We start from the raw sequence: 20,484 nt of genomic DNA, 5'->3' as shown, positions 1-20,484 counted from the left end.
TAGGTTGAGGTGCAAGCACATTTCTCCCATTCTCCACAGAGGGCAGTGGCGCATAGGTGTGACGTCACTAACACTTAAGTTGCCTTAGAGTGATAGCAGAAAATTGTGAGCGTTACACTTGTATGCGGCTTGACGTAGGCACACATTGGCAGGGATGTGGTTGGAACGGCTGACTAGATAAGGCCTGGTGTCCAGCTAATGAAAAAGAGCCGAAAATTGGGGTGCGGCTGCGCAGGTGTGCACTTTAAATATAGCACTTTTGCCCTGTCATTCCGGGCCGCCGAGTGGCTCATGGGAACGTGACAGGCCCTATGGCAGAGATTGAGGACAGAGGGCAGTGGTTCGAATCCCATGCGGACCATATGCTGGGGACACAAAAAAAAAAAAAAAAAAAAAAAAAATCCCTGGCTCTGAAATTCACTTGCTACGCTTGCTAGAAGCCTACAGGCGAGCCTACAGAATGGGCTCTCTCTGCCTTTTTTTTTTTTTTTTACCCCTGTCTCAAAATCTCTTCCATCAATCAATATTGGTTGTTATGGTTGCTATGGACGCCAAACACACCATGCATTGTCGCTTTCGCAATCTCTTCTTCATGTCCGAACAAACGCTCAATTTTGCCTTCATTAACACAAATTATACATCAAAATGTAGGTATTTTTCTTGCCTTTAACAAAATGGCACTGTCATTATTGTAGGAGTTGCCGTTTTCTCGCAAATGGCCTCGAAGCAACACAGTTAAAAAATGTCCACATTCAAAGTCTATGGAGACTTGAGTGAAAATGACAGCTGAAATTCTGTAACAGAGGCGTTTTCAACTCCTCATATCTCCTAGATGTATTTTTCTTTAGAGACCTGAAAACCGCCTTGATTTTTTTTTTCCTTTTTTATTAAAGCCTGCTGATTGTTACAGTGAAAGAATGATGTCGACAGTCCGTGTACTTTTGGAGTTACAGAACATTTTGTAAGACGAAGAAACGGCAGTTTTCACCTCTCAGTTGTGGTAAACGCTTGAAATATATTATAGGGCAGGCCGCGGCGTAGAGAACGCGCTTTGGGAGCGAGAGACCCAGGTTGAAATCTAGCCAGTGGCAGTATCTAATATCGTTCCCTAATTCACTTTATAATTACAAATTCTCAACACTTGAACATTCCCACGTGTGTTCTGATCAAAACAGTGCAAGAATGAGCTCTTTAGCTTTTGATTTACAACTTATCCACATTTCTTTGCGGACACTCCTGCATGTCACAAATACATTGCACAAAGCGCATCTGTGGCTGTGTACCATTCGTGGTGCGTTGGCTCCCTCTACTGGTACGCGCCTCATTCAAATGTCGCCACACATTTAAAATTGCAGGGTGTCTTTACACTGTCATAGCTCCTAGATAGATTTCTTCAGAGCTGAAAATCGCTGTGATTATTCACCATAGCCTGCTTTGTCTTACAGTGAAAGAACGATGTCAACGTATAGCATCGTTGGTTACTTTAATTATGTTTGTTTTTTTAAATCAAATCCTACAAAACAGGACCATTGTGACACAAAACCTCTCACACACTAACACAAACTCTTTATACAGATACAGAGCTTTACATGTATAAATAAGGCAGACAAAAATGCATAAAACACAAGCTATCCACAGACTGTCGGTGGACGCCATGTCACTTTATTTTGTTTTTATCTTGTTTCTTTTTGGTGTAGCCTCATTAAACAAAATGTTTATAAAAATGACCACTTTTATTATGAATTATTAGGAAATTAATAATTCATTATTAATTATTTATTATGAACACACCTGCCACCCTCAAGTAGAGGTGGCAGAGAGGAGGCACTTGGAGTTTCGGTCGAGAAAGTGTCCGTGTGACTGAGTCCTGTCCCAGCTCTGCTTCAAGGTCTGTCGGTCCAGCTTGTTGAGGGTCTGAGAGCAAAGACGGATATCCTGGACCAGCTCTGACAAACTGTCCAGGTCTTGACTCTCCCAGGGGCCAGAGACCTGACAACCTGCAGGTTAAGCAACAAAGAATCATTTTATTTCATATCCATAATTTCCATTTTCCCCCCTATAAATATTTGACATCCAAATGTAGCCTGTTAGCTAGCATTCAGCAATGTTTTCTGCTCCATAAAATGGAAAATTAATTCACAGCTAATCTTTTTTTTTAAATCTTTAAACCACACTTCTATATTGTAATGTCTGTGTGTGTAATCATCATGTAACACCTCTGTGCATACATACTAAATGTTCAAACTTAGAAATGCGTCAAAAGGAAACGCACTGATAGCAAGAAAGAAACTGTTGCCAAGTACAACTTTGCACAGGTGATAAAAACATCAAAGAAATCCAAATTGTGAATTAGTGTGAAACGGTGAATCTAAGAATAGCTTTAGAAAAAAAAAGGAACTCCATGGAGTATCTCCAAGTTCAGACATACCTTCGAGGTTTAGAAGTGTCAGTGGTCGACGGGCCTCTCTGACAGACGCCAGGATGTTGTGAAGTCCCACTGATGTAACAGACGGATTTCCTGACAGATTCAGACTCACCAGTGTGGGACACGACGAGAGGCACCTGTGAAATAATAAGAAAAAGTCCAACAGGCCAGTAAAGAGTGACAATTTAAACAAAGGCAAAGCCCCACTAACATGAGTAATAACTGAGCCGTAGAAATGACGCCCTCACACACACACACACACACACCTCGCCAAGGTAGCTACACTGCTGTCTGTCAGCCCATTTGCAGCCAGGCTGAGGTGGGTCAGAGAGCACTCGTCCTGCAAAAACACAAAAGTCTTAACCTGATTGCACAATTATATCTTTCGACAATAAATGACATTGCATGATTTTTGCGTGCACACCTGTGACAGGACTTTGGCGAGGTGTTCCAGTGCCGGGTAATCAGCAGGCCCTCTGCAGACAGCTGACAGGTCCACGTGTGGGAGGCAGTGGAGGGGCAGAGTCTTTAACACCAGCTCAAAGTCGGTGGAGCCCAGGGGATTGAGGGACAGGCACACTGCTTTCAAATGGCCTGTGCCTGAACGTTCAGAAGATGTAAAGTTAGTTGCAGTTTTGCTTATGGATGGGAGTTCAGTGAAGCTTAAGGCTTCAGTCAGCTGCTTGTTAGAGTCACCTGTGAGCGCGCTGGCTAGCAGCAGTCGATGCTGCTGAAGGAAATGAGCAGTGAGACCTGCAGAGACCGCTTGGCTAGCACAGGGCAGCAGGACAGCAGACAGGACAGAGACTCAGACACGCCGTCCCCCAGTGGGTTCATACTGAGGTCCAGCTCCTCCAGGCACTTTGAGTGGAAACGAGCAGAAAAAGCAAATGATCACGAGAGCCAATTCTCTCTGACAGATATCATTGATATGAATCAGGTTAGCTTGTTATTAAGATCTAAGGTAGTTATTAAGACCAGAGGTACTTAAATACAGGTTAGATGGTAAACCTGGAGCTGCCACTATTGGCTAGCTGAGGCCCTTACCGGGAATGCAGGTGCACTCTGTCCCTTTAAAGCATTTACAGCCTTCTCCAGGCCGTCCCCTGTAATGCAGTTGGCAGAAATGTCCAGCAGCTGCAGACGAGGCATGGTGAGCGTTGTGGCAATCAGCTCAGGGAGAAGGTCGTCAGACATACGGTTTCCAGAAATTCGCAGCTCCGTGAGGCTGGCCTGAAGTTTTAGGGCACGGAGGAGCGGGCTGAGGGAAGAGGCGGCCAAACCGAGACATTTGGAGTCCTGACACGGAGGAACCCCGGTCCCGAACCTCACATAGCCGGGAGACACGCTTGTTCTCATCTACAGGTAGAAAGAGATGGTACTTCATAACAGAATACAAGAATGCACATGTGTCCGTTTTATAATGCATTTCCTCTGTGTTGCTCACCCACTGCTAGACTTTGACAGGCCTTCTTGTATCGCTCAGGGAGAGGAGGGAGATCCCCACGAGCAAACGTCAGCCAGAACCCGCAACACAAACCCATCAGTTATCCTGCACTGGTGCGGGAAAGTGAAGCCAAGGATTCAATCCCAAAAACTGTGATTCCTTCAGTGTCTTCTGGAAGCTGGCTCCAAAAGCAAGTCAGCATCCAGTCTGGTAATAGAAATGGTTCTAATCTTTACAGTTTCTCAGATTGTAGTTTCTCAGGCAGCTTGTTAACATAATCAGCCCTTCACCTTCTTACCAGAATCATACAGTCTAAAACCTGCACGCCTCATCTGGGTAAGAAAGATGAAGTCATTGCGGAAGGACCTAGAACCTCCATTCCTTCTATCAGTGATTTAATGAAAAGACCTCTGTGTCTATGAGAAAGTCTATTTTATGAATTTGGGCCATACTTTGCCTAAGAAAAGGAGTATGCTCACTGGCTGACATGCAAGCTGTTTCACAGTCATAGCCGTCCTCTTGTCACTGTGGGTTGTTTTTTTTTTTTTAATCCAAGATAGCAACGGTGACAACATTTGTCTTAAACACTCGTGATCAGACTTCATCAACCAATCATGGTAGTCTTCAGCATCTTTTAAATTGTCTGTGGTCCAAGTATGGTCACTTCTGGCTCTCCTCAGTGTCACCTCACCTCTTCATTTGTGTGCAGGACGGCCAGTAGCTGGTCCTGCGGGGAGAGCAGAGCGCCTTCTTTCTGCAGAGAGAGACGAGGCAGGAGGCCACATTTCTGGTAGTAACGCTGAGCTGCCTGCTCACACAGCCATGACACAGAGCAGGAGTTGGCCTCACTGGGATGCAGAGCAATGACCGGTGATTAAACAGAAATTAAAAACAACAACAACAACAACAACAAAAAAACACTATACCAATCAGATTGGGATTTATTTTTATGTACTGCTCAAACTTAAAACTTTTCACCGACCTTTGTGGAACTGGGATCAGGAAGACGTCTTCCTGAACCCGGACCCTCATTCTGATTGGTGGAGGAAGTGACGTGGGCATAGGAGCAACCAAAGTTTGAGTTGGAGGCTAGAGTAAACAAAATAAAACATTCAAGCACTGTTAAAACATCTGTATTTAATGTCGTCAACTCTTTGTAGAAAGACAAAGCAGAGTCTGTGGAGGGATCAGAAAGTCTAAACATCAGGAAAGTAAAAGTTTGTCAGGTGATGCTACAAAACACCAAGGTATAACTATATATAAGATCCGAAATGGGCGATGTCATCTTTTACTCCTGGACAAAGCCCACGGCATCCAGGCTGCAGAAATATGTAAAAACAGCTCGCCCGTTTTGATCAGCTCGCGCTCATTTACTTCCACATTCATCACTGTTCAAAATGAATCAGAAATGAAGACACATCATCTTCAAGTTATATCCCCTAGTGACACTGAATTATAGTTATTCTCTCACTGAGTGTGCATTTCCTGAATAATTCATGTGTAGTCTCACTCTGACTATCACCTTTTCACACTTGGAGTGACTTATTCACAATCACTGTGTTGTGTGTATTTCCTTAGTTAGTGTTACTCCATCCGTAACTAACAAACAGCAAAAGAGCATTCCACTTCTGACCTAAGCATGGATAAGGAGAGGTGGGGGCGGTGTGTCTGATCTCCAATCGTCATCATCTGCATCCCCAAGCTGTTCTTTCTCTGAGAGAGGCCTCTACTGGACAGGGAGGAAACTGCAGATCCTGAAAGAAAAAGGGCACAACAAGCTAGAAAAGTGGGAAAAGCACGAAAAAGAAAAACCAAACAAACCCAGTCTAATCTGCAGGCCGTGTCCGAGTTCAAATACTTGTTTTGAATTCCAGCTGCAGAAGATAAGGCAGTTTCCTCTACTCTTGGCCCAGATGAGTGTGGTAAAAAGCAAACTTACAAATCAGATGTCCTTGCAGAGCCTTAACTCCATCCTGTACATCCGATATGGACTGAAGCTGTCTGGTGAGGCTTGCTATGAACACCAGCTGCCTGATAATGTTGATGACCCACTCTTTCTGTGAGCCAGCACAGCCTGTGTGTGTGGAGGGATGTCGGGAAAAAAACAAAACAAAAAAACAAAAAAACAATTAGCCTGAATTAGGACTAGTTGTCATCATTTTTTTTCACATAGCCACGGTTTTTTCTATGGTCTGTTTTTGGGCCATTAATGTAGTTTGGTAACAGCATTATGCTTAAAAATGTTCATCTTTTACTGTTACCTGTTGTGGATCACAAAGTTTAAAACTACTTAAAAACACACACAAACACAACAAAGTAACTCCACCATGTGTCTATCCGGTCTTTAAGTGATGACGTGATCAATCCTACTTCTGGGCCCAAACTACTCTGCGTTTAATAAGGCTGTTGTGTTTTTAACATGTTTTAATGCTTTGTAACTTGTTCTATTTAATCTCAACAAGCCCCTTACAAAAAGTAAGTGATCACTGTCGGCCTCTCTCAGTTTTTATTACAACTATTCATTTTAAAGCTCAGTTTTTAAAACCTTACCATGTAACTACAGCCCAGGCAATGCAGCAGCACATTAATGACTAACCTGTATGTGGATGGATTATCTCAGTTGTTCTCTTGACTGAAGTTTGGTCCGTTTACAGCATCCTGCCATGCCACTGCATTTGTCCCTAACCATCGGGAACCCTCACCTTAATTCTTATCCAGTGGAAAAAAGTTCCCCTTCATCACTGTGTTAATGTTATGCTAACATAGCTGTTTCGCTAGTCACATAGCACATCACTATATACCAGCAAGCCAAACTTCAGTAACCCTACAAACATCACTGCTGCTTACTTTCCTGTCTTCATGTATGTCAGAAGTGATAGCAGAGCTGTGCCTTTTAATTTGTTTTAGAAATCCCTCAGTCAGAACCTGGTATATTATATTTAGACGGAAACTAGTGAGCTAACTCTCTGCTAACTTCTAACTTCAGACAGATTTTTAACTCTCAGTGATCATTTGACTTTGGGACCTGCAGTGTAGTTTGGGTCCAGACATGCTAATGACCAGACTTAAAGACCAAATTTCGGGTCACTTTTGCTGGTCCCAAGCCCCAATAAAGAAGCTAGCTTGAAGCTTGACATAAAAAACAATAATTGCTAAGAAAAGTGTAATTTGTAGTTCTAAATATATTCTAAATGCATTTAGATCGTTTTTACTCACTTTATGTCTCTTCCACGATGTTACGTCTCTCTCCTATGTTGGTTACAATTACATAAGCACTTAGCAGGACAGTGGAAAAACCCAGGGCCACAGTGATACTGAGAATTCCACGGTGTTCACTGTCTTCAGCAACCTTACGAGGGCCGGTTGAACGGCTACAGTCTTATCATACACGTGCAGTGTTCCTACAAGCCATAAGGTTACCTTGAGTGAGGAAGATGATGATTGAATGTCCGTCTGAGTCCATAGGTTGAGGTGCAAGCACATTTCTCCCATTCTCCACAGAGGGCAGTGGCGCATAGGTGTGACGTCACTAACACTTAGAGTGATAGCAGAAAATTGTGAGCGTTACACTTGTATGCGGCTTGACGTAGGCACACATTGGCAGGGATGTGGTTGGAACGGCTGACTAGATAAGGCCTGGTGTCCAGCTAATGAAAAAGAGCCGAAAATTGGGGTGCGGCTGCACAGGTGTGCACTTTAAATATAGCACTTTTGCCCTGTCATTCCGGGCCGCCGAGTGGCTCATGGGAACGTGACAGGCCCTATGGCAGAGATTGAGGACAGAGGGCAGTGGTTCGAATCCCATGCGGACCATATGCTGGGGACACAAAAAAAAAAAAAAAAAAAATCCCTGGCTCTGAAATTCACTTGCTACGCTTGCTAGAAGCCTACAGGCGAGCCTACAGAATGGGCTCTCTCTGCCTTTTTTTTTTTTTTTACCCCTGTCTCAAAATCTCTTCCATCAATCAATATTGGTTGTTATGGTTGCTATGGACGCCAAACACACCATGCATTGTCGCTTTCTCAATCTCTTCTTCATGTCCGAACAAACGCTCAATTTTGCCTTCATTAACACAAATTATACATCAAAATGTAGGTATTTTTCTTGCCTTTAACAAAATGGCACTGTCATTATTGTAGGAGTTGCCGTTTTCTCGCAAATGGCCTCGAAGCAACACAGTTAAAAAATGTCCACATTCAAAGTCTATGGAGACTTGAGTGAAAATGACAGCTGAAATTCTGTAACAGAGGCGTTTTCAACTCCTCATATCTCCTAGATGTATTTTTCTTTAGAGACCTGAAAACCGCCTTGATTTTTTTTTCCTTTTTTATTAAAGCCTGCTGATTGTTACAGTGAAAGAATGATGTCGACAGTCCGTGTACTTTTGGAGTTACAGAACATTTTGTAAGACGAAGAAACGGCAGTTTTCACCTCTCAGTTGTGGTAAACGCTTGAAATATATTATAGGGCAGGCCGCGGCGTAGAGAACGCGCTTTGGGAGCGAGAGACCCAGGTTGAAATCTAGCCAGTGGCAGTATCTAATATCGTTCCCTAATTCACTTTATAATTACAAATTCTCAACACTTGAACATTCCCACGTGTGTTCTGATCAAAACAGTGCAAGAATGAGCTCTTTAGCTTTTGATTTACAACTTATCCACATTTCTTTGCGGACACTCCTGCATGTCACAAATACATTGCACAAAGCGCATCTGTGGCTGTGTACCATTCGTGGTGCGTTGGCTCCCTCTACTGGTACGCGCCTCATTCAAATGTCGCCACACATTTAAAATTGCAGGGTGTCTTTACACTGTCATAGCTCCTAGATAGATTTCTTCAGAGCTGAAAATCGCTGTGATTATTCACCATAGCCTGCTTTGTCTTACAGTGAAAGAACGATGTCAACGTATAGCATCGTTGGTTACTTTAATTATGTTTGTTTTTTTAAATCAAATCCTACAAAACAGGACCATTGTGACACAAAACCTCTCACACACTAACACAAACTCTTTATACAGATACAGAGCTTTACATGTATAAATAAGGCAGACAAAAATGCATAAAACACAAGCTATCCACAGACTGTCGGTGGACGCCATGTCACTTTATTTTGTTTTTATCTTGTTTCTTTTTGGTGTAGCCTCATTAAACAAAATGTTTATAAAAATGACCACTTTTATTATGAATTATTAGGAAATTAATAATTCATTATTAATTATTTATTATGAACACACCTGCCACCCTCAAGTAGAGGTGGCAGAGAGGAGGCACTTGGAGTTTCGGTCGAGAAAGTGTCCGTGTGACTGAGTCCTGTCCCAGCTCTGCTTCAAGGTCTGTCGGTCCAGCTTGTTGAGGGTCTGAGAGCAAAGACGGATATCCTGGACCAGCTCTGACAAACTGTCCAGGTCTTGACTCTCCCAGGGGCCAGAGACCTGACAACCTGCAGGTTAAGCAACAAAGAATCATTTTTATTTCATATCCATAATTTCCATTTTCCCCCCTATAAATATTTGACATCCAAATGTAGCCTGTTAGCTAGCATTCAGCAATGTTTTCTGCTCCATAAAATGGAAAATTAATTCACAGCTAATCTTTTTTTTAAATCTTTAAACCACACTTCTATATTGTAATGTCTGTGTGTGTAATCATCATGTAACACCTCTGTGCATACATACTAAATGTTCAAACTTAGAAATGCGTCAAAAGGAAACGCACTGATAGCAAGAAAGAAACTGTTGCCAAGTACAACTTTGCACAGGTGATAAAAACATCAAAGAAATCCAAATTGTGAATTAGTGTGAAACGGTGAATCTAAGAATAGCTTTAGAAAAAAAAAGGAACTCCATGGAGTATCTCCAAGTTCAGACATACCTTCGAGGTTTAGAAGTGTCAGTGGTCGACGGGCCTCTCTGACAGACGCCAGGATGTTGTGAAGTCCCACTGATGTAACAGACGGATTTCCTGACAGATTCAGACTCACCAGTGTGGGACACGACGAGAGGCACCTGTGAAATAATAAGAAAAAGTCCAACAGGCCAGTAAAGAGTGACAATTTAAACAAAGGCAAAGCCCCACTAACATGAGTAATAACTGAGCCGTAGAAATGACGCCCTCACACACACACACACACACCTCGCCAAGGTAGCTACACTGCTGTCTGTCAGCCCATTTGCAGCCAGGCTGAGGTGGGTCAGAGAGCACTCGTCCTGCAAAAACACAAAAGTCTTAACCTGATTGCACAATTATATCTTTCGACAATAAATGACATTGCATGATTTTTGCGTGCACACCTGTGACAGGACTTTGGCGAGGTGTTCCAGTGCCGGGTAATCAGCAGGCCCTCTGCAGACAGCTGACAGGTCCACGTGTGTGAGGCAGTGGAGGGGCAGAGTCTTTAACACCAGCTCAAAGCCGGTGGAGCCCAGGGGATTGAGGGACAGGCACACTGCTTTCAAATGGCCTGTGCCTGAACGTTCAGAAGATGTAAAGTTAGTTGCAGTTTTGCTTATGGATGGGAGTTCAGTGAAGCTTAAGGCTTCAGTCAGCTGCTTGTTAGAGAGTCACCTGTGAGCGCGCTGGCTAGCAGCAGTCGATGCTGCTGAAGGAAATGAGCAGTGAGACCTGCAGAGACCGCTTGGCTAGCACAGGGCAGCAGGACAGCAGACAGGACAGAGACTCAGACACGCCGTCCCCCAGTGGGTTCATACTGAGGTCCAGCTCCTCCAGGCACTTTGAGTGGAAACGAGCAGAAAAAGCAAATGATCACGAGAGCCAATTCTCTCTGACAGATATCATTGATATGAATCAGGTTAGCTTGTTATTAAGATCTAAGGTAGTTATTAAGACCAGAGGTACTTAAATACAGGTTAGATGGTAAACCTGGAGCTGCCACTATTGGCTAGCTGAGGCCCTTACCGGGAATGCAGGTGCACTCTGTCCCTTTAAAGCATTTACAGCCTTCTCCAGGCCGTCCCCTGTAATGCAGTTGGCAGAAATGTCCAGCAGCTGCAGACGAGGCATGGTGAGCGTTGTGGCAATCAGCTCAGGGAGAAGGTCGTCAGACATACGGTTTCCAGAAATTCGCAGCTCCGTGAGGCTGGCCTGAAGTTTTAGGGCACGGAGGAGCGGGCTGAGGGAAGAGGCGGCCAAACCGAGACATTTGGAGTCCTGACACGGAGGAACCCCGGTCCCGAACCTCACATAGCCGGGAGACACGCTTGTTCTCATCTACAGGTAGAAAGAGATGGTACTTCATAACAGAATACAAGAATGCACATGTGTCCGTTTTATAATGCATTTCCTCTGTGTTGCTCACCCACTGCTAGACTTTGACAGGCCTTCTTGTATCGCTCAGGGAGAGGAGGGAGATCCCCACGAGCAAACGTCAGCCAGAACCCGCAACACAAACCCATCAGTTATCCTGCACTGGTGCGGGAAAGTGAAGCCAAGGATTCAATCCCAAAAACTGTGATTCCTTCAGTGTCTTCTGGAAGCTGGCTCCAAAAGCAAGTCAGCATCCAGTCTGGTAATAGAAATGGTTCTAATCTTTACAGTTTCTCAGATTGTAGTTTCTCAGGCAGCTTGTTAACATAATCAGCCCTTCACCTTCTTACCAGAATCATACAGTCTAAAACCTGCACGCCTCATCTGGGTAAGAAAGATGAAGTCATTGCGGAAGGACCTAGAACCTCCATTCCTTCTATCAGTGATTTAATGAAAAGACCTCTGTGTCTATGAGAAAGTCTATTTTATGAATTTGGGCCATACTTTGCCTAAGAAAAGGAGTATGCTCACTGGCTGACATGCAAGCTGTTTCACAGTCATAGCCGTCCTCTTGTCACTGTGGGTTGTTTTTTTTTTTTTAATCCAAGATAGCAACGGTGACAACATTTGTCTTAAACACTCGTGATCAGACTTCATCAACCAATCATGGTAGTCTTCAGCATCTTTTAAATTGTCTGTGGTCCAAGTATGGTCACTTCTGGCTCTCCTCAGTGTCACCTCACCTCTTCATTTGTGTGCAGGACGGCCAGTAGCTGGTCCTGCGGGGAGAGCAGAGCGCCTTCTTTCTGCAGAGAGAGACGAGGCAGGAGGCCACATTTCTGGTAGTAACGCTGAGCTGCCTGCTCACACAGCCATGACACAGAGCAGGAGTTGGCCTCACTGGGATGCAGAGCAATGACCGGTGATTAAACAGAAATTAAAAACAACAACAACAACAACAACAAAAAAACACTATACCAATCAGATTGGGATTTATTTTTATGTACTGCTCAAACTTAAAACTTTTCACCGACCTTTGTGGAACTGGGATCAGGAAGACGTCTTCCTGAACCCGGACCCTCATTCTGATTGGTGGAGGAAGTGACGTGGGCATAGGAGCAACCAAAGTTTGAGTTGGAGGCTAGAGTAAACAAAATAAAACATTCAAGCACTGTTAAAACATCTGTATTTAATGTCGTCAACTCTTTGTAGAAAGACAAAGCAGAGTCTGTGGAGGGATCAGAAAGTCTAAACATCAGGAAAGTAAAAGTTTGTCAGGTGATGCTACAAAACACCAAGGTATAACTATATATAAGATCCGAAATGGGCGATGTCATCTTTTACTCCTGGACAAAGCCCACGGCATCCAGGCTGCAGAAATATGTAAAAACAGCTCGCCCGTTTTGATCAGCTCGCGCTCATTTACTTCCACATTCATCACTGTTCAAAATGAATCAGAAATGAAGACACATCATCTTCAAGTTATATCCCCTAGTGACACTGAATTATAGTTATTCTCTCACTGAGTGTGCATTTCCTGAATAATTCATGTGTAGTCTCACTCTGACTATCACCTTTTCACACTTGGAGTGACTTATTCACAATCACTGTGTTGTGTGTATTTCCTTAGTTAGTGTTACTCCATCCGTAACTAACAAACAGCAAAAGAGCATTCCACTTCTGACCTAAGCATGGATAAGGAGAGGTGGGGGCGGTGTGTCTGATCTCCAATCGTCATCATCTGCATCCCCAAGCTGTTCTTTCTCTGAGAGAGGCCTCTACTGGACAGGGAGGAAACTGCAGATCCTGAAAGAAAAAGGGCACAACAAGCTAGAAAAGTGGGAAAAGCACGAAAAAGAAAAACCAAACAAACCCAGTCTAATCTGCAGGCCGTGTCCGAGTTCAAATACTTGTTTTGAATTCCAGCTGCAGAAGATAAGGCAGTTTCCTCTACTCTTGGCCCAGATGAGTGTGGTAAAAAGCAAACTTACAAATCAGATGTCCTTGCAGAGCCTTAACTCCATCCTGTACATCCGATATGGACTGAAGCTGTCTGGTGAGGCTTGCTATGAACACCAGCTGCCTGATAATGTTGATGACCCACTCTTTCTGTGAGCCAGCACAGCCTGTGTGTGTGGAGGGATGTCGGGAAAAAAACAAAACAAAAAAACAAAAAAACAATTAGCCTGAATTAGGACTAGTTGTCATCATTTTTTTTCACATAGCCACGGTTTTTTCTATGGTCTGTTTTTGGGCCATTAATGTAGTTTGGTAACAGCATTATGCTTAAAAATGTTCATCTTTTACTGTTACCTGTTGTGGATCACAAAGTTTAAAACTACTTAAAAACACACACAAACACAACAAAGTAACTCCACCATGTGTCTATCCGGTCTTTAAGTGATGACGTGATCAATCCTACTTCTGGGCCCAAACTACTCTGCGTTTAATAAGGCTGTTGTGTTTTTAACATGTTTTAATGCTTTGTAACTTGTTCTATTTAATCTCAACAAGCCCCTTACAAAAAGTAAGTGATCACTGTCGGCCTCTCTCAGTTTTTATTACAACTATTCATTTTAAAGCTCAGTTTTTAAAACCTTACCATGTAACTACAGCCCAGGCAATGCAGCAGCACATTAATGACTAACCTGTATGTGGATGGATTATCTCAGTTGTTCTCTTGACTGAAGTTTGGTCCGTTTACAGCATCCTGCCATGCCACTGCATTTGTCCCTAACCATCGGGAACCCTCACCTTAATTCTTATCCAGTGGAAAAAAGTTCCCCTTCATCACTGTGTTAATGTTATGCTAACATAGCTGTTTCGCTAGTCACATAGCACATCACTATATACCAGCAAGCCAAACTTCAGTAACCCTACAAACATCACTGCTGCTTACTTTCCTGTCTTCATGTATGTCAGAAGTGATAGCAGAGCTGTGCCTTTTAATTTGTTTTAGAAATCCCTCAGTCAGAACCTGGTATATTATATTTAGACGGAAACTAGTGAGCTAACTCTCTGCTAACTTCTAACTTCAGACAGATTTTTAACTCTCAGTGATCATTTGACTTTGGGACCTGCAGTGTAGTTTGGGTCCAGACATGCTAATGACCAGACTTAAAGACCAAATTTCGGGTCACTTTTGCTGGTCCCAAGCCCCAATAAAGAAGCTAGCTTGAAGCTTGACATAAAAAACAATAATTGCTAAGAAAAGTGTAATTTGTAGTTCTAAATATATTCTAAATGCATTTAGATCGTTTTTACTCACTTTATGTCTCTTCCACGATGTTACGTCTCTCTCCTATGTTGGTTACAATTACATAAGCACTTAGCAGGACAGTGGAAAAACCCAGGGCCACAGTGATACTGAGAATTCCACGGTGTTCACTGTCTTCAGCAACCTTACGAGGGCCGGTTGAACGGCTACAGTCTTATCATACACGTGCAGTGTTCCTACAAGCCATAAGGTTACCTTGAGTGAGGAAGATGATGATTGAATGTCCGTCTGAGTCCATAGGTTGAGGTGCAAGCACATTTCTCCCATTCTCCACAGAGGGCAGTGGCGCATAGGTGTGACGTCACTAACACTTAGAGTGATAGCAGAAAATTGTGAGCGTTACACTTGTATGCGGCTTGACGTAGGCACACATTGGCAGGGATGTGGTTGGAACGGCTGACTAGATAAGGCCTGGTGTCCAGCTAATGAAAAAGAGCCGAAAATTGGGGTGCGGCTGCACAGGTGTGCACTTTAAATATAGCACTTTTGCCCTGTCATTCCGGGCCGCCGAGTGGCTCATGGGAACGTGACAGGCCCTATGGCAGAGATTGAGGACAGAGGGCAGTGGTTCGAATCCCATGCGGACCATATGCTGGGGACACAAAAAAAAAAAAAAAAAAAATCCCTGGCTCTGAAATTCACTTGCTACGCTTGCTAGAAGCCTACAGGCGAGCCTACAGAATGGGCTCTCTCTGCCTTTTTTTTTTTTTTTACCCCTGTCTCAAAATCTCTTCCATCAATCAATATTGGTTGTTATGGTTGCTATGGACGCCAAACACACCATGCATTGTCGCTTTCTCAATCTCTTCTTCATGTCCGAACAAACGCTCAATTTTGCCTTCATTAACACAAATTATACATCAAAATGTAGGTATTTTTCTTGCCTTTAACAAAATGGCACTGTCATTATTGTAGGAGTTGCCGTTTTCTCGCAAATGGCCTCGAAGCAACACAGTTAAAAAATGTCCACATTCAAAGTCTATGGAGACTTGAGTGAAAATGACAGCTGAAATTCTGTAACAGAGGCGTTTTCAACTCCTCATATCTCCTAGATGTATTTTTCTTTAGAGACCTGAAAACCGCCTTGATTTTTTTTTCCTTTTTTATTAAAGCCTGCTGATTGTTACAGTGAAAGAATGATGTCGACAGTCCGTGTACTTTTGGAGTTACAGAACATTTTGTAAGACGAAGAAACGGCAGTTTTCACCTCTCAGTTGTGGTAAACGCTTGAAATATATTATAGGGCAGGCCGCGGCGTAGAGAACGCGCTTTGGGAGCGAGAGACCCAGGTTGAAATCTAGCCAGTGGCAGTATCTAATATCGTTCCCTAATTCACTTTATAATTACAAATTCTCAACACTTGAACATTCCCACGTGTGTTCTGATCAAAACAGTGCAAGAATGAGCTCTTTAGCTTTTGATTTACAACTTATCCACATTTCTTTGCGGACACTCCTGCATGTCACAAATACATTGCACAAAGCGCATCTGTGGCTGTGTACCATTCGTGGTGCGTTGGCTCCCTCTACTGGTACGCGCCTCATTCAAATGTCGCCACACATTTAAAATTGCAGGGTGTCTTTACACTGTCATAGCTCCTAGATAGATTTCTTCAGAGCTGAAAATCGCTGTGATTATTCACCATAGCCTGCTTTGTCTTACAGTGAAAGAACGATGTCAACGTATAGCATCGTTGGTTACTTTAATTATGTTTGTTTTTTTAAATCAAATCCTACAAAACAGGACCATTGTGACACAAAACCTCTCACACACTAACACAAACTCTTTATACAGATACAGAGCTTTACATGTATAAATAAGGCAGACAAAAATGCATAAAACACAAGCTATCCACAGACTGTCGGTGGACGCCATGTCACTTTATTTTGTTTTTATCTTGTTTCTTTTTGGTGTAGCCTCATTAAACAAAATGTTTATAAAAATGACCACTTTTATTATGAATTATTAGGAAATTAATAATTCATTATTAATTATTTATTATGAACACACCTGCCACCCTCAAGTAGAGGTGGCAGAGAGGAGGCACTTGGAGTTTCGGTCGAGAAAGTGTCCGTGTGACTGAGTCCTGTCCCAGCTCTGCTTCAAGGTCTGTCGGTCCAGCTTGTTGAGGGTCTGAGAGCAAAGACGGATATCCTGGACCAGCTCTGACAAACTGTCCAGGTCTTGACTCTCCCAGGGGCCAGAGACCTGACAACCTGCAGGTTAAGCAACAAAGAATCATTTTTATTTCATATCCATAATTTCCATTTTCCCCCCTATAAATATTTGACATCCAAATGTAGCCTGTTAGCTAGCATTCAGCAATGTTTTCTGCTCCATAAAATGGAAAATTAATTCACAGCTAATCTTTTTTTTAAATCTTTAAACCACACTTCTATATTGTAATGTCTGTGTGTGTAATCATCATGTAACACCTCTGTGCATACATACTAAATGTTCAAACTTAGAAATGCGTCAAAAGGAAACGCACTGATAGCAAGAAAGAAACTGTTGCCAAGTACAACTTTGCACAGGTGATAAAAACATCAAAGAAATCCAAATTGTGAATTAGTGTGAAACGGTGAATCTAAGAATAGCTTTAGAAAAAAAAAGGAACTCCATGGAGTATCTCCAAGTTCAGACATACCTTCGAGGTTTAGAAGTGTCAGTGGTCGACGGGCCTCTCTGACAGACGCCAGGATGTTGTGAAGTCCCACTGATGTAACAGACGGATTTCCTGACAGATTCAGACTCACCAGTGTGGGACACGACGAGAGGCACCTGTGAAATAATAAGAAAAAGTCCAACAGGCCAGTAAAGAGTGACAATTTAAACAAAGGCAAAGCCCCACTAACATGAGTAATAACTGAGCCGTAGAAATGACGCCCTCACACACACACACACACACCTCGCCAAGGTAGCTACACTGCTGTCTGTCAGCCCATTTGCAGCCAGGCTGAGGTGGGTCAGAGAGCACTCGTCCTGCAAAAACACAAAAGTCTTAACCTGATTGCACAATTATATCTTTCGACAATAAATGACATTGCATGATTTTTGCGTGCACACCTGTGACAGGACTTTGGCGAGGTGTTCCAGTGCCGGGTAATCAGCAGGCCCTCTGCAGACAGCTGACAGGTCCACGTGTGTGAGGCAGTGGAGGGGCAGAGTCTTTAACACCAGCTCAAAGCCGGTGGAGCCCAGGGGATTGAGGGACAGGCACACTGCTTTCAAATGGCCTGTGCCTGAACGTTCAGAAGATGTAAAGTTAGTTGCAGTTTTGCTTATGGATGGGAGTTCAGTGAAGCTTAAGGCTTCAGTCAGCTGCTTGTTAGAGAGTCACCTGTGAGCGCGCTGGCTAGCAGCAGTCGATGCTGCTGAAGGAAATGAGCAGTGAGACCTGCAGAGACCGCTTGGCTAGCACAGGGCAGCAGGACAGCAGACAGGACAGAGACTCAGACACGCCGTCCCCCAGTGGGTTCATACTGAGGTCCAGCTCCTCCAGGCACTTTGAGTGGAAACGAGCAGAAAAAGCAAATGATCACGAGAGCCAATTCTCTCTGACAGATATCATTGATATGAATCAGGTTAGCTTGTTATTAAGATCTAAGGTAGTTATTAAGACCAGAGGTACTTAAATACAGGTTAGATGGTAAACCTGGAGCTGCCACTATTGGCTAGCTGAGGCCCTTACCGGGAATGCAGGTGCACTCTGTCCCTTTAAAGCATTTACAGCCTTCTCCAGGCCGTCCCCTGTAATGCAGTTGGCAGAAATGTCCAGCAGCTGCAGACGAGGCATGGTGAGCGTTGTGGCAATCAGCTCAGGGAGAAGGTCGTCAGACATACGGTTTCCAGAAATTCGCAGCTCCGTGAGGCTGGCCTGAAGTTTTAGGGCACGGAGGAGCGGGCTGAGGGAAGAGGCGGCCAAACCGAGACATTTGGAGTCCTGACACGGAGGAACCCCGGTCCCGAACCTCACATAGCCGGGAGACACGCTTGTTCTCATCTACAGGTAGAAAGAGATGGTACTTCATAACAGAATACAAGAATGCACATGTGTCCGTTTTATAATGCATTTCCTCTGTGTTGCTCACCCACTGCTAGACTTTGACAGGCCTTCTTGTATCGCTCAGGGAGAGGAGGGAGATCCCCACGAGCAAACGTCAGCCAGAACCCACAACACAAACCCATCAGTTATCCTGCACTGGTGCGGGAAAGTGAAGCCAAGGATTCAATCCCAAAAACTGTGATTCCTTCAGTGTCTTCTGGAAGCTGGCTCCAAAAGCAAGTCAGCATCCAGTCTGGTAATAGAAATGGTTCTAATCTTTACAGTTTCTCAGATTGTAGTTTCTCAGGCAGCTTGTTAACATAATCAGCCCTTCACCTTCTTACCAGAATCATACAGTCTAAAACCTGCACGCCTCATCTGGGTAAGAAAGATGAAGTCATTGTGGAAGGACCTAGAACCTCCATTCCTTCTATCAGTGATTTAATGAAAAGACCTCTGTGTCTATGAGAAAGTCTATTTTATGAATTTGGGCCATACTTTGCCTAAGAAAAGGAGTATGCTCACTGGCTGACATGCAAGCTGTTTCACAGTCATAGCCGTCCTCTTGTCACTGTAGGGTTTTTTTTTTTTTTTTAATCCAACCTCACCTCTTCATTTGTGTGCAGGACGGCCAGTAGCTGGTCCTGCGGGGAGAGCAGAGCGCCTTCTTTCTGCAGAGAGAGACGAGGCAGGAGGCCACATTTCTGGTAGTAACGCTGAGCTGCCTGCTCACACAGCCACGACACAGAGCAGGAGTTGGCCTCACTGGGATGCAGAGCAATGACCGGCGATTAAACAGAAATTAAAAACAACAACAACAACAACAACAAAAAAACACTATACCAATCAGATTGGGATTTATTTTTATGTACTGCTCAAACTTAAAACTTTTCACCGACCTTTGTGGAACTGGGATCAGGAAGACGTCTTCCTGAACCCGGACCCTCATTCTGATTGGTGGAGGAAGTGACGTGGGCATAGGAGCAACCAAAGTTTGAGTTGGAGGCTAGAGTAAACAAAATAAAACATTCAAGCACTGTTAAAACATCTGTATTTAATGTCGTCAACTCTTTGTAGAAAGACAAAGCAGAGTCTGTGGAGGGATCAGAAAGTCTAAACATCAGGAAAGTAAAAGTTTGTCAGGTGATGCTACAAAACACCAAGGTATAACTATATATAAGATCCGAAATGGGCGATGTCATCTTTTACTCCTGGACAAAGCCCACGGCATCCAGGCTGCAGAAATATGTAAAAACAGCTCGCCCGTTTTGATCAGCTCGCGCTCATTTACTTCCACATTCATCACTGTTCAAAATGAATCAGAAATGAAGACACATCATCTTCAAGTTATATCCCCTAGTGACACTGAATTATAGTTATTCTCTCACTGAGTGTGCATTTCCTGAATAATTCATGTGTAGTCTCACTCTGACTATCACCTTTTCACACTTGGAGTGACTTATTCACAATCACTGTGTTGTGTGTATTTCCTTAGTTAGTGTTACTCCATCCGTAACTAACAAACAGCAAAAGAGCATTCCACTTCTGACCCAAGCATGGATAAGGAGAGGTGGGGGCGGTGTGTCTGATCTCCAATCGTCATCATCTGCATCCCCAAGCTGTTCTTTCTCTGAGAGAGGCCTCTACTGGACAGGGAGGAAACTGCAGATCCTGAAAGAAAAAGGGCACAACAAGCTAGAAAAGTGGGAAAAGCACGAAAAAGAAAAACCAAACAAACCCAGTCTAATCTGCAGGCCGTGTCCGAGTTCAAATACTTGTTTTGAATTCCAGCTGCAGAAGATAAGGCAGTTTCCTCTACTCTTGGCCCAGATGAGTGTGGTAAAAAGCAAACTTACAAATCAGATGTCCTTGCAGAGCCTTAACTCCATCCTGTACATCCGATATGGACTGAAGCTGTCTGGTGAGGCTTGCTATGAACACCAGCTGCCTGATAATGTTGATGACCCACTCTTTCTGTGAGCCAGCACAGCCTGTGTGTGTGGAGGGATGTCGGAAAAAAACAAAA

The 20,484-nt window shown here is 43.6% G+C and overlaps 3 pseudogenes; all 3 read right to left on the bottom strand.

The window, feature by feature from the left end:
• Positions 1 to 1,466: 1,466 nt before the first annotated feature.
• LOC146550423 (tonsoku-like protein) lies at positions 1,467 to 4,179 on the bottom strand (annotated as a pseudogene).
• A 4,603-nt stretch (positions 4,180 to 8,782) lies between these two features.
• On the bottom strand, positions 8,783 to 11,495 carry LOC146550422 (tonsoku-like protein; annotated as a pseudogene).
• A 4,603-nt stretch (positions 11,496 to 16,098) lies between these two features.
• On the bottom strand, positions 16,099 to 19,437 carry LOC146550421 (tonsoku-like protein; annotated as a pseudogene).
• Between the last annotated feature and the right edge of the window lie 1,047 nt (positions 19,438 to 20,484).

Source organism: Mchenga conophoros, linkage group LG20, assembly GCF_057382185.1.
Source record: "Mchenga conophoros isolate Kocher_MC1m ecotype Shallow Benthic linkage group LG20, M_conophoros_male_GT1.1, whole genome shotgun sequence".
Classification (NCBI taxonomy): domain Eukaryota; kingdom Metazoa; phylum Chordata; class Actinopteri; order Cichliformes; family Cichlidae; genus Mchenga; species Mchenga conophoros.
This window is presented reverse-complemented; position numbering and strand designations above follow the sequence as displayed.